This window comes from Trachemys scripta, chromosome 10 (genome assembly GCF_013100865.1).
Source record: "Trachemys scripta elegans isolate TJP31775 chromosome 10, CAS_Tse_1.0, whole genome shotgun sequence".
NCBI classification, from domain to species: Eukaryota; Metazoa; Chordata; order Testudines; family Emydidae; genus Trachemys; species Trachemys scripta.
Window position 1 is genome coordinate 12,314,815 of NC_048307.1, and position 13,217 is coordinate 12,328,031.

The following is a 13,217-nucleotide window of genomic DNA, read 5'->3' on the forward strand; positions in this document are numbered from 1 at the left end:
CAAATCCCTCCCATTCTGAGGAGCTGTCTTGCCTCTGTGGGGTGGGGTAATCTCATAAGGAACAAACACTAAACCTTCTCTCCTTGACTTTCAGACAGTGACGCACACTGAGGAACTGGTGGTGTCTAAATCAGTGGATTGAGTTAAATCAAAGTGATTTAAATAACTGGTTTTAGTCATGAATTAAATTGGCAAGTGGGAAACCTTGATATAAATCATCAGTTTTAATCATGTTTTACATTGTACTTTTTAGTTATTTTCCTAAAGAGAGGTCGATTCTCATTGGTTAGTAACCATTAAAACATGTTGTTTTGCAACTAAATACAGCCTTTGCACTGAATTTGGTGCTTCGTTTTGCTAATCAGGATACTCTCTATTTACACATTTATTTAAGCAGTTATATAGCTTAATTTACCTTTACTCCGATTCTGAATTTTTACATTTTTGATTGTATTAAAAAATGATGAATGATGCATTTCCTATGTACTAGATGATTAATTTTTTTTACTTGTGAGTTGCGTCAAGCTTTGTTTGGAAAGAAATTCAAATAAATTAAAAATCATTTAAAATATTTTATTAAATAAAAATACCATAAATGTGTTTAATAAACTTTTGTTTTCATGTGTCTCAACCATTTTGCATTGAAAATTAACTGATTTCTTAAACAAGGCAAGTATTATTATCTGTAATTTATGGATGAAACTGATTGTTTCCTATCACCATGTCCTTCAAGATTTTAGAACTGGTGGATCTCATCCTCTCAAACCTAGTTTTTATTCATAGATTGGAAGAGGAAAACCAGCTTTCCTGCTTTTTCAGCTCCCAGTTGGTTTCTTAACTTTGAATGAATGTACTAGTAATTGAACTGAACTAGCTGAATAAACTGAAATGAAGAAAATATTCTCTTTGCACTTAGAGAAGAGGTTGCCGCCGTCAAAAGCTGGTTTAGCACTTACACAAACTGCGGTTCCAGGTGCTTCGCCAGTGACATTCTTTAAAACTTGGCAGCAAACACGTACTATTTAATATTTTTTATAATTTAGTTTACATTAGTTTAATAGATTGTAATAAGTTATGTGAGGTCGCAACATAGGTTGTAGATTTCAAATTTAATTTTAAATAGGTTTATTTAAAAACTGTATTTAATTTAAATTTTTTAAAAATCTGATTTTAAATTTTTAAAATCTGATTTTTTTTTTCTCCACCCTGGTCAACAAGCTGTACTGAATTCCCATGTCCTGTCTGGTTGGTGAAGGCCAGTGAAGAAAAAATGGGTTCACTGTTGATAGAGATTGTCAACCCTTCCTCAGGAGGGCATGTTGCCAACCTTCCTTTAAATCAGATGTTAGGCCATTGCTCAAGAAATAATCACGTGATACCAACAATCTGGCCAACAGTTGCCCTGTATCTTTGTAACAGGTTGTGAAAAGAGAACTTTCAGCGTATCTACCTACCTCAGCTTGCCTTGACACTTGCCTGCCTGGGTACCAACTTGAGTACATCACAACGACTACTCTAGTTGCACAGGCAGATGATGTCGTCTTGATGATGCATGCAAGTTAGGCGTCCACAGAGCTATTCTGGGTTCTCAGCCTCATGAGATGGTAGGATTTTCCTGAAAGTGATGGGACCGGGGGTGGAGGGGGGGAGGATCCTAAATCTATTTTCTGTTGTAACATGTGGACACAATGTAGAAAAGGCAGAGAGAGAGAGAGATGCTGATTACACCCTCTTCTATATTGCTGGCTTATTTGACTCTGCCAAGCAACCAGTTGCCTTACCCGGTGTTTGGTTGGGGAGGTATGGTGCTGGCTTGAGGCTTAATCTATTGTCCCTGGATTTTGGAGATCGGGGGAGAATTATGAGGATGGTAAGTAGGCTGGGGGAGGATTTTTCAATGTCTCTTTTTAGCCTGGCCATTGTTGGTTATAGGAGTTTGGTGAAATTGATGAATTTGTAGATTGTGTTTTAAGTGTTGTCAAGGGTACTTAGCATCACAGAGAGGCACCCAGACATCTGTCTTGCTGGGCATGCCTGCTACCCACCAAGGGCAATATTTTCAGAGTTGAAAAGGTTTTTAATTGTCACTTCCACTAAAAGTCAAGGCGGGGGCATGGCTAAAACTCTGTCCATTGGGTTGAAACACATCACTCTGGAGTGTTCAGATAGCTGGGCATCTGAGTTCCCCTCTCACTCCCACCCCAAGTCTCTCTAGCTGGCATGAATGCCTCCAACTAAGAATCTCTCTAGCTGGGCATATATGCAACCCATTTGATCCTAGGGGTTTGTATACATTCCATCCATTTTCTGACCCTACATATTCTCTGAGGGTCTCATTGATTGGTCAAACATCCCACTTATGCACAGATGGGCATATATCTCACTCAAGTATGAGGGTATCTATAGTTTAATAGAGAGGCGGAGTTGGTTAAGGGGGAACAGGTGGAATCAGCGGATGTGGCACAAGTATAACTGGTTGATAACACACAGGTGGAGTTAACAGGGTACTTGTGAGTTACCTGACAGGGTACAGGTGGAGTTTGGGAATAAGCCCCACATGAGCTCTGCAGTAAAGCCTTGCAGCTATTCAGATGGCGCAGGTGGAGAGAGAGGGTATTGAGAAGTGTATTTTTCCTCTACTTTCAAGCTCCCTGCTAGCATTTTCCTTCTTATCTGTACCAGTCTGGCGTGCGTACCAGCCAGAGGGTGATGCTGCTTCAACAGTGGAGCCATCCTTCACTCAGAGACCTGAAAATGATCCCCACCATGCAGTTACAATATGTAACCTCGCCAGTTCTAGGACTGCTCTCCGCTCACTGAGTTCTGGACTGTTCATCAGCTTATTCTCTTGGGTAGTCTATGCAACTGCTGAGGAGCCGGTCTCTAGCTAAAGAAACCTGAGGTCTAACACCCAAACTAGTTTGCTTTGAGACCTACTCCTTAATGTGGTGCACTTAAAGGGCTACGTCCTAACTCACTGTATTTGTACTGTGCTCACTTTGCTCTGGAATTGTGCTTCATTTTGATTAGTCTGCTTTCTAATTTGGTGTGTCCTGGAAGTGTTGCACCACATTCACCAAGGCCTGATTCTGTTACACAACTCATGTTGCCCTTTGCCTGCGCCTCAATTTTCTCTCAATCACTAACTCTACCACCTGGATTTTGACAGGTAGTTTGGACTAGTGTATTGAGCACAGAACTAGGAACTCCCAGCTTCCTGGCTCTGCTACCAATTTGCTGTGTTACCTTATGGAAGTCACTTAACCTCTATGTCGCTTAGTTTCCCCTTCTGTAAAATGGGGATAATGAGACTTACCAAACTCACAGGTGATTTGTGAGGCTCGATTAGTTAAAGTTTGTAAAGTGCTGTGAAAATATAAAGCTAAGTATAAAAATTAGTGATCTGTTGACATTATTTAGATCTTTGTGATTCCTAGATCATAATCTTGGGCCTTTAAAGTGCTGCTTAATTTTCAGTTTCCCAGCCCCTCTTCTCTCTGATTTGCCAAACTCTAGCTGTGCTACTTATCTTACAGTCCTGCTGCCGCACTCTGGCTTGCAGCTGTGTGCAGCATATATGGCACCCACAAAAGGCCAATCAGCTGTGGGGCAGCGCTAGATCATGATGTCCTACCCTGCGGATCACAGATCAGCCGATGCCAGCACGTTCTGGTGATGCAATGCTTCTCTCTCGTATTTCACTGTCTGAGCATGCTGTCACTCACTTGTGTGGGTGGAGTGGTGTGAGAACCTGTCTGAACTGGTTTTGCCTCTGGAGAGAGTACTCTGGCTCCATCTGCTCATGCGGTCAAAATAGTCTCTCATAGTAAAGATTGTTGTTATTTTTCTAATGCACCATTTGACTCTTTTGGACCCGATCCCATTGAAGTCAACGACAAAACTCTCATTGACATCGGTGAGGCAGGATTAGGCCCTTAACTATTACTCCAAACAAAACAAGCTGTCCTGGTAACTGGGGTGTGTCCGTTTTCACGCTGGAGAAATGAAATGTTTATTGTGTGAAACATCAGAAAAAGGAAAGGAATCTGTGGGAGCCCTTGGGTTCATTCCAGTATAACAAGTCCCGAGTTTCTGTTTGAATGCAGAGTCTGTGGCATGGAGACAGGAGCTTGTTTTGATAGTTTCTGTGCATTTTGAGGCATGAACACTTTACAGTTTTCTGTTTAAATGACCCATTTCTGAGAGCGGAAAGCAGTGGCCAATAAGTGCCCAGGCCCCTCTGTATGTATCCGGAGTTTACAAACCATCCCCACCGATCCATGGTAGTTAATGGACACTCCTGCTGCTCAGGGGGGCTGGAAAACTGTTCCAGGTGACTACCAGCCTTGGCTAGAGGCAACGTGGTCTCCAGAGGCTGAGGAGACACATGAGCATGAACTCAGCATTTCTCTCGAAGCATGACATTGATTAATGAAGGTACACATCTACTTCCTGCTGGGGAACAACTCAGTTTATACAATCTGCAGGAAATAGCTGTATATAAGGGAACTGAGTGCCACTGTTTGCAGCTAGCAAACCACTGACCGTCCAGGAGACATTGTTGGGAGGTGAAACTCGCAAGCAGCTCCTGCCAATTTCAAACCAGCAGTTGGTCCCAGCCAGCCGCCTCTTATCATCCGCTCTCCTATCTTCACATCGCGGTTTTCTTTTCTTTCCCTTTCAGGCTATTGTACACGCTCCTCAGCTGTGTCCCCCCTTCTTCGGGATTGACCAATTTTAGCTCTTGCTCTCATTTTAGACCCAATCGCAGTACGCGCTCCCCGGTCTTCTTCTTTTCTCATTCCATGGTGGGAAGCTTTGGAGCAACCCTTCCACCAGTTTATTTTGGTCCCTCCTCGTATGATGGTCGCAACCTTTCCCCTCAGTTTTCATAGACTTTTAAGGCCAGAAGAGGGACCGTTCTGGTCATCTAGTCTGACCTCCTCTATAACAAGGCAGCCCATTAGGACCTCCTCCAGCGATTCTACCTTCCTAGCTTTCTCCTCCTACACTGAACTCTCTGGGGGGTTTCAGCCCTCCCTTCCCCCCCACCCCCATATCAGTCTCTGCTGCTTGGTTTTGGAACCTGGAAACAGATTGCTTGTGTCCCTCCCTAGGGTTTTCCGAAGCCCGTTTGCCTGAGTGTTCATCTCCCGTTTTCCTAATGGGAAATCTTGTGTCTTCATTTTCTGTTATCTCCATGAGAAATCTGTTTCCGGCCCCTCCTACCGATAGCCATATGGAAAGTCTATACACTAGCTTCTAGTATCCCCACAGAGAACTTGTGTGCTTTCTTCTCTCCCCATGAAAAATCTCTGTCCCTGCTTTCTGTTACCCCATGTGAAGCCTATATCCCACCATGTGCTAATCCCATGAATACCTAGTATCTTCACTTTCTTTCATCTCCATGTGGTCTATATCACTTCTGTCTATTATCCCCTGGGACGCGTGTGTTTCCACTTCCTATAGCCCTGTGGATAGCTTCCCTCCTTCCGCTATCCCTGAAACCCTTTCACCATCCTCTGATTGGACCTTTTCTAGCCATCTCTGTCAGTTTTAGAACTGAGATTTAGAAAGATACAAAGTGTTCCTATTCTATGGTAACTGCTTTTTAAAAGTAAATTTTCAAAACACTGTCTGATTTGTAAAATGGGAAGACATAGGGTACATCTACACTGCACCTGAAGCTTGGGCTGTGACTCAGGTTTGACCCCCAAGCTCCCCTTCCGTCCACACACACAAATTAGTCTGACTCTGGTCAGCAAGCACTCTAGGACCCTGCTGGGGGAGTGGGTCAGAGCCCAAGTCCCACTGTGACTCTGGTCTAAGCCCTCTCATTTTGCAGTGTGGATGCAGCTCAAGCCACGGACCAGAGTCGGAGATCTGCATAGTGCAGCATAGACACATTCGTTCAGCTGTGAGAGCCAGCTCCAACAATTGTGACCCCAGGTTTACAATGCAGTGTGGGCATTCAAGCATAGGCTTGGAAACATAAAGTCCACAAACTCAGGACCTACATACCCAGATTTCCAATGCCGTGTAGACATACCCCTAGAGGCCCTGCCTGAGAAAACATCACTCATGGAAAAGCTGCTACACTGTTGGACAGGGCTGTGCTGTTGTGTGTCTAATTCTCTAAACTCCAGCTCTCAAAAATGGTTTCAATGAATAGGGACCTAAGCTTGGTCCTCTATCTCCACCGTCTTGCACGTCTGTATTTTGTTTAATTCTTTTGTTCCCTTTCCCCTCAGTGTGTAAATTATTAGCTATCCCCCCACAATAGGCCAGGCATGAGTCTCACGCTTCTCTCAGCTACATGATGGAAGTGTAAAGGGTCCAGCAGCCAAGCACCTAACCCGGCAATGTATTCATTTTTCACAGGAACAGAAAAACTCCACCTGGCTTGACATGGTTTACAAGGGCTCTGAAGTAACTTGCTGTGCTAAGTGTCCTGAAGTACCTTGGTTTGGACTACAACTGCCAAACTTCATGGAAGTGCTGGTGTTGCCTTCATATAGTCTCTGGCTGCTGGGGTAAGAGTTTCAGAGCCTTCTTCTCCTGCCACAAGATCTGCATAACTCCTGTTTATGACAACAGGGAGTTCTTTGTACCCTGCAGTGGGGGAGGTGGGCCTCTGAGCTGGTGTGGACTTGATTGGTCTCTAGGTTAAGTATTCTAGCCAAGGACTGTGGAACGATCTGCTTTCCTTCTATCTCCCATATGTGTGACCGAGACCTCTTTCAACAGAGGTCCCCTCTCTGCTGATTCTCCAGAATGAGCCAGAACAGCAAGATCTATAAACTATATTTACACCCTCGGTCTCTATGAACGATGCAGACTCACATACTGAGTGAAGAATGAGGCAGTTTCGTAACCTTTCATCCCAGGCTCTGTGTAACTGAGAGCTTTTATGGTAGCTTCTCCGGGCAATCTGAAAACATCTGGAAAAGCGAAAGTTAAAAAAGCTAACAGGGGCTCATGTAACCTCTCTACCCAAGGGACCACATGTCCTCTATTCTGTACACACTCCTTCTCTCCTCATCGAAAATAAACCTTGAACACCTGAGGATGTAATTTCTCCTGCAAGTAGGACGGACTGGCTGTAAACTCTTCATAAAATAAGAGGTTATGTATATACACAAGCACTTTCCATATGGGGGTGATATTTTCTGTACCAAGTAGAGTAAGATACACAGCAGGTGTGTGATGCAAACAGATTCCGGGCCATTAGAGTTTTTGGGGTGAGTTGTACAAGATGGGAAGCCAGCTGTGTACCTTTGTAGGATTGTGGTTGGGTAAGGGCCAGCAGCCTTTTCCTCATCCACAAAAGAGCAGGATCATGAAGGGTAGTAAGCTACCAATTGCCCACCATCTGACTGCAGACCATAAATCAGGGGGAGAGCAACTTCCCTTCCAGAACCCTCAGGATTATTTGGTTCAACATTATTATTTAGTGTCTATTTGTATTAGCATGGCACTTAGGAGGTCTAGTCAAGAACCAGGAGCCCATTGTGGTAGACTCTGTGCAAGACAGATTTTAGATCTATCCTTATTGGCTTTCACTGTTTATAATGGACTTTGGTTTTCATGCAGAGCTTCAAACAGAAGAAATCTGATGCAATTTATAAGAGAGCTGGTTCAATTCCAGCAAAATCAGGGTATCAATAATAGAAAATCTCACTATGTTTATTAGTTCTGTTTTTGTAGGGACTACCTTCTCACTGGTGGTGGAAGAACAACATCAGCAGACCTAAGTAAATTCACAATGTGAAGCTGACACCTCTGAGCACGTGCTAATGGCTGTATATTTTGGGGACGCACATTTCAAAGGCTACGTGTCCTTGTGAGCATTTTCCATAGTTTGATGAGATAGATAGGAAATGTAAGTGCTTGTGCTTGTATATTTAACATATATCTGTGGCTGCAGATATGTGTTGTATGTATATTTGACAATCTAATAAAATACATTTAACACAAATTGGAAAGCTAGCAATAGTCTGAAATGCACAATCTGACAACTAAGGGACCCATTGACCCCGTTATTTACACAATGTGCATAGATGTTTGGTGCACTTCATGAAATGCGTAAGGAAAATGTATGATATTTCTATCTGGGCAGTGGTGCCCTTTGGGAGGACTTGATTTGCCATTGATGGGGTGTTATTGATTCAGTGGCAGCCGAGCTGGATGTAGGGCTCACTGAATAAAAGCAGGGTGGGAATGTGCATATCTGGCAGCTGGCCCATCATGCTTTCTCAATACGAGGCCTCATGTCCTCTGTCCTATTAACTATAGAACCTTAGGGGGGGTTGCCCATCTGAGGCTCTTTAGCAAACCACTGTCCTCTTACTATTTCACAAGAAAAGCATTGCAGATCATCCCTCCTTGCCAAATCTTAGGTAGCTTTGTGTACATGCTACAGCTTTCCTAGAACTTAGTTTCTTTCCTCTTTGGCTTGCATGGTAAAAGGTGCAGCCACTAAATAAGGGCAGCTACTAACTCAAGACAGACTCTGAAGAAGCCACGTGGGCCCGATTCTGCTCTCCATTACATGGGTGCAACTCCTGCAGAAATGAACGAGAGTGGCACTCATGAACTAGACCCACTGTATCTGATGGGCCCAAGTTGCAAGGTTCAGGTCTGCACCCAAACTTCACTAACGTTCATGGGTTTTGGGCTGAGGGATATTAGTTCAGCACATCATAAAGAGAGGGGTTTGGCCTCCTCTGTAGAGTGCTTTCAGATCTTAGAATAATAGAATATCAGGGTTGGAAGGGACCTCAGGAGGTCATCTAGTCCAACCCCCTGCTCAAAGCAGGACCAGTCCCCAACTAAATCATGCCAGCCAAGGCTTTGTCAAGCCTGACCTTAAAAACCTCTAAGGAAGGAGATTCCACCATCTCCCTAGGTAACCCATTCCTGTGCTTCACCACCCTCCCAGTGAAAAAGATTTTCCGAATATTCAACCTAAACCTCCCCCACTGCAACTTGAGACCATTACTCCTTGTTCTGTCATCTACTACCACTAAGAACAGTCTAGATCCATCCTCTTTAGAACCCCCTTTCAGGTAGTTGAAAGCAGCTATCAACTCCCCCCTCATTCTTCTCTTCTGCAGACTAAACAATCCCAGCTCCCTCAGCCTCTCCTCATAAATCATGTGTTCCAGCCCCCTAATTATTTTTGTTGCCCTCCACTGGACTCTTTCCAATTTTTCCACATCCTTCTTGTAGTGTGGGGCCCAAAACTGGACACAGTACTCCAGATGAGGCCTCACCAATGTCAAATAGAGGGGAATGAACACGTCCCTCGATCTGCTGGCAATGCCCCTACTTATACAGTTCAAAATGTCGTTAGCCTTCTTGGCAACAAGGGCACATTGTTGACTCATATCCAGCTTCTCATCCACTGTAATCCCTAGTTCCTTTTCTGCAGAACTGCTGCCTAGCCATTCGGTCCCTAGTCTGTAGCAGTGCATGGGATTCTTCCGTCCTAAGTGCAGGACTCTGCACTTGTCCTTGTTGAACCTCATCAGATTTCTTTTGGCCCAATCCTCTAATTTGTCTAGGTCCCTCTGTATCCTATCCCTACCCTCCAGGCTATCTACTACTCCTCCCAGTTTAGTGTCATCTGCAAACTTGCTGAGGGTGCAGTCCACGCCATCCTCCAGATCATTAATGAAGATATTGGAGAAAATCGATCCCAGGACTGACCCTTGGGGCACTCCGCTTGATACCGGCTGCCAACTAGACATGGAGGCATTGATCACTACCCATTGAGCCCGACAATCTAGCCAGCTTTCTATCCACCTTATAGTCCATTCATCCAGCCCATACTTCTTTAATTTGCTGGCAAGAATACTGTGGGAGACCGCATCAAAAGTTTTGCTAAAGTTAAGCAATAACACGTCAACTGCTTTCCCCTCATCCACAGAGTCAGTTATCTCGTCATAGAAGGCAATTAGGTTAGTCAGGCATGACTTGCCCTTGGTGAATCCATGCTGATTGTTCCTGATCACTTTCCTCTCCTCTAAGTGCTTCAGAATTGATTCCTTGAGGACCTGCTCCATGATTTTTCCAGGGACTGAGGTGAGGCTGACTGGCCTGTAGTTCCCCGGATCCTTCTCCTTCCCTTTTTTAAAGATGGGCACTACATTAGCCTTTTTCCAGTCATCCGGGACCTCCCCCGATCGCCATGAGTTTTCAAAGATAATGGCCAATGGCTCCGCAATCACATCCGCCAACTCCTTTAGCACCCTCGGATGCAGTGCATCCGGCCCCATGGACTTGTGATCGTCCAGCTTTTCTAAATAGTCCTGAACCACTTCTTTCTCCACAGAGGGCTGGTCACCTCCTCCCCATGCTGTGCTGCCCAGTGCAATAGTCTGGGAACTGACCTTTTTCTTGAAGACAGAGGCAAAAAAAGCATTGAGTACATTAGCTTTTTCCATATCCTTTGTCACTAGGCTGCCTCCCTCATTCAGTAAGGGGCCCACACTTTCCTTGACTTTCTTCTTGTTGCTAACACACCTGAAGAAACCCTTCTTGTTTCTCTTAACATCTCTCGCTAGCTGCAACTCCAAGTGTGATTTGGCCTTCCTGATTTCACTCCTGCATGCCTGAACAATATTTTTATACTCCTCCTTGGTCATTTGTCCAATGATCCATGGATGAAAAGCACTATATAACAGCTGACTATAATTACCACTATATACAACAGTGATTAACACCTTTAAAATGTACCTAATAATGAAATAGGAATAGTAAAGTCCAAGTTCTGGAGTTCAGGTCTAGAACCACATCCAAGCTTCCCCAAAGGGTATGTGCACTGATGAGATTGGCTCAGGCCCATCTCTAGCCTTAAGTCTATATTTGGTGGTTCCACCATGGTCATAAGGAGGTTGCATCTAGGCAGGACTGGGAGAACCATGCACAGGTATCGAAATGGGAGTATTTGGGATCTTTGTTTGGTTAAAGCTCAAGGAAATCTTTCTTTGCCAGTTTAGTTTTGTGAGATTTTGCCACAAGTGAAAAGAAACTTTTACTCTGAGGGGAGGGGGACCAAAAAAACAAACAAACTCATTTTGCTTTCAAAGTGTGTTACTTGCATCAAAAAAGAAAGGGGAAAAAAAAAGTTGTTTTACTTGCATAAAAAGACTGCGACAATGATAACAAACAATAACAAATTGTAAAGTCAGATGGCAAAGTGCTCAGTTTTGCTCTGCCAACATTTCAGAGCCAAATCTTTCTCCTCTCTCCAGTTGCAAAAGTTTGGATCTGTATCTGAACTTCCCCAAAATTTAACGGTGAGGGGACTCTAATCTGTGGTTCTGATACAGCCCCAAAAGCAACTATCATAGTAGTAGGCTTGGTTTTGTCTGATTCCCTACCAGCACCAAGATGTTTCCATTCCTGTATTCTCCTGGTGCTAAAGGAATATACCAGCCTTTGGAAGTGAAGTATGGCGAAGTTCTGGAGAGCAGGAAAGAAATTCCCCTTGGAGTCTGGAAAGACCCTATCATTTAAATTAAATGTTAGCTTTCGAGAAGACAAAAAGAGCACTGTCTCCAACAGGGCTGCCTGGCGACATGGCTAATATTTATTACGGTGCAGGTAGTTTAAGAAAACAGAGGCATTTCACTGGAGACTTGGATCTTCAGTGTAACTAGGAGCTTGGGCTGGAAAGGTTCAACTGCTAATTAAATCTAAGTTGGACACTGTTCCATAGAGGGCAGATTGTAACTATAAGAGGATGTTAATGTGGATTTTAAATATTTATTATAACTGAGGTAGGTTATAAAAACAGACATTCTTCCTTTCAACACTCTATAATGTCAGATTTAGAGGTTTGTCTCGGGCCATGAGTGATTTCCCAGCAGCTGTCAGAGGCTGGAGGGCAATTTATCACCCTCCCAGTGAGAGATCTCACTGGACAGTGAAAGATTAGAGTGTTGATTTATGGAATGCAAGGGGAAAAAAATGTTGTTCTAACTGGTGTCTGGGTGCTGATTTTCGCACACCTGTTCCTGGCTGTGTAGCCCTAGTAAGTGATTTCACTCCACCAGTGGCATGTCTCTCTCGGATCTAAGACTTAAATCATTAAGGTTCTGCTTCTGGGAACCACACACGCCTACTACAGCCCCCCCCCGGGTGGTGGCACTAGATGCAAGTGGAGGCTTGCCTGGCTTGGATCAAGAGACCTTTTTAAAGGTTTACAAAGTCAGGCTTGAAAAGAGTTTTGAAGTTTTCGGTAATGACTATTCACGACGTGGTTCCCAATGGATTTCTGATTTTCTGGACTCGTCTCCGAGGAGCTCTGTCCAACAAACTGCTCAGAAACATCAAACCTACAGATCTGTACTCAATATGCATTAGTCAGGCCAGGAACGGAGTGTGTTCTTTGGACAGGAAAGGGAAGTGTCTGCTTGTTAAAGTGGAGTTGATTTGTCAACACCAATACTTCAGCCTGCAGTACACAGTCCAGGGCCCATGGAAGGCACAGATCTGTAGTGACTACTGCAGAGGGAGACTCTAAGGAGAGGCAAATGAAAAGCATTTCCTCTGCTGTTTAACAATCCATGGACGAGGGGAGGTGCCTCGCTTCTGATACTCCAGAATCATAGAATATCAAGGTTGGAAAGGACCTCAGGAGGTCATCTAGTCCAATGGGACAAAGTTGGAATTTGGGGGATGCTGTAAACAATCTTCCCCTCTCCTTTCTCTTCTCCCAGTCTCACGTAATCTCTCAGTTGCTATTATTACCATTAACTGAATTACTTAGATGTCCAAAAAAAAAAAAAAAAAGGAGGGTAGAGGCCATGCCCCAAGGAGCTTACCTAAGAAGATAAGAATTGCCAAGCTGGATCAGACCCAAGGTCCATCTGGTCCAGTATCCTGTCTCTGACAGTGACCAGCACCAAATGCCTCAGAGGGAGATGGAAGAAACCCCACAAGTTTAGTGTAAGAGTTCAGTTCTGCCACCCTCACTCAGGTAGAGCAGCTCATTGACTCATGATTTCAATGGGAGAACTCAGGGACTAAGGTACTACTCAATGGCCAAACAGGGCCGTAAATGTTAACAGCTGGAGGTGACTAGCATGGGGAGGACAAAGGTGACGGCCATATGGTCTTGGGATTGCTTGTTAATTTAATATGCACGTGTTGAGGGTTGCACAGTTTAGAAGCCTCCTTGGAAAGGTTAATTCTGAGAAGGAGAAGTG

General features: G+C 44.1%; 1 long non-coding RNA gene across 1 annotated transcript in view; it reads left to right on the plus strand.

Moving 5' to 3' along the window:
• The window catches only part of LOC117884469, a 142,304-nt gene that overhangs the window by 103,150 nt on the left and 25,937 nt on the right, over positions 1 to 13,217 (plus strand). The window contains exon 2 of the long non-coding RNA XR_004647568.1: positions 6,382 to 6,533. This is a non-coding gene — a long non-coding RNA (uncharacterized LOC117884469). The remainder of the gene's footprint in view (positions 1 to 6,381; positions 6,534 to 13,217) is intronic.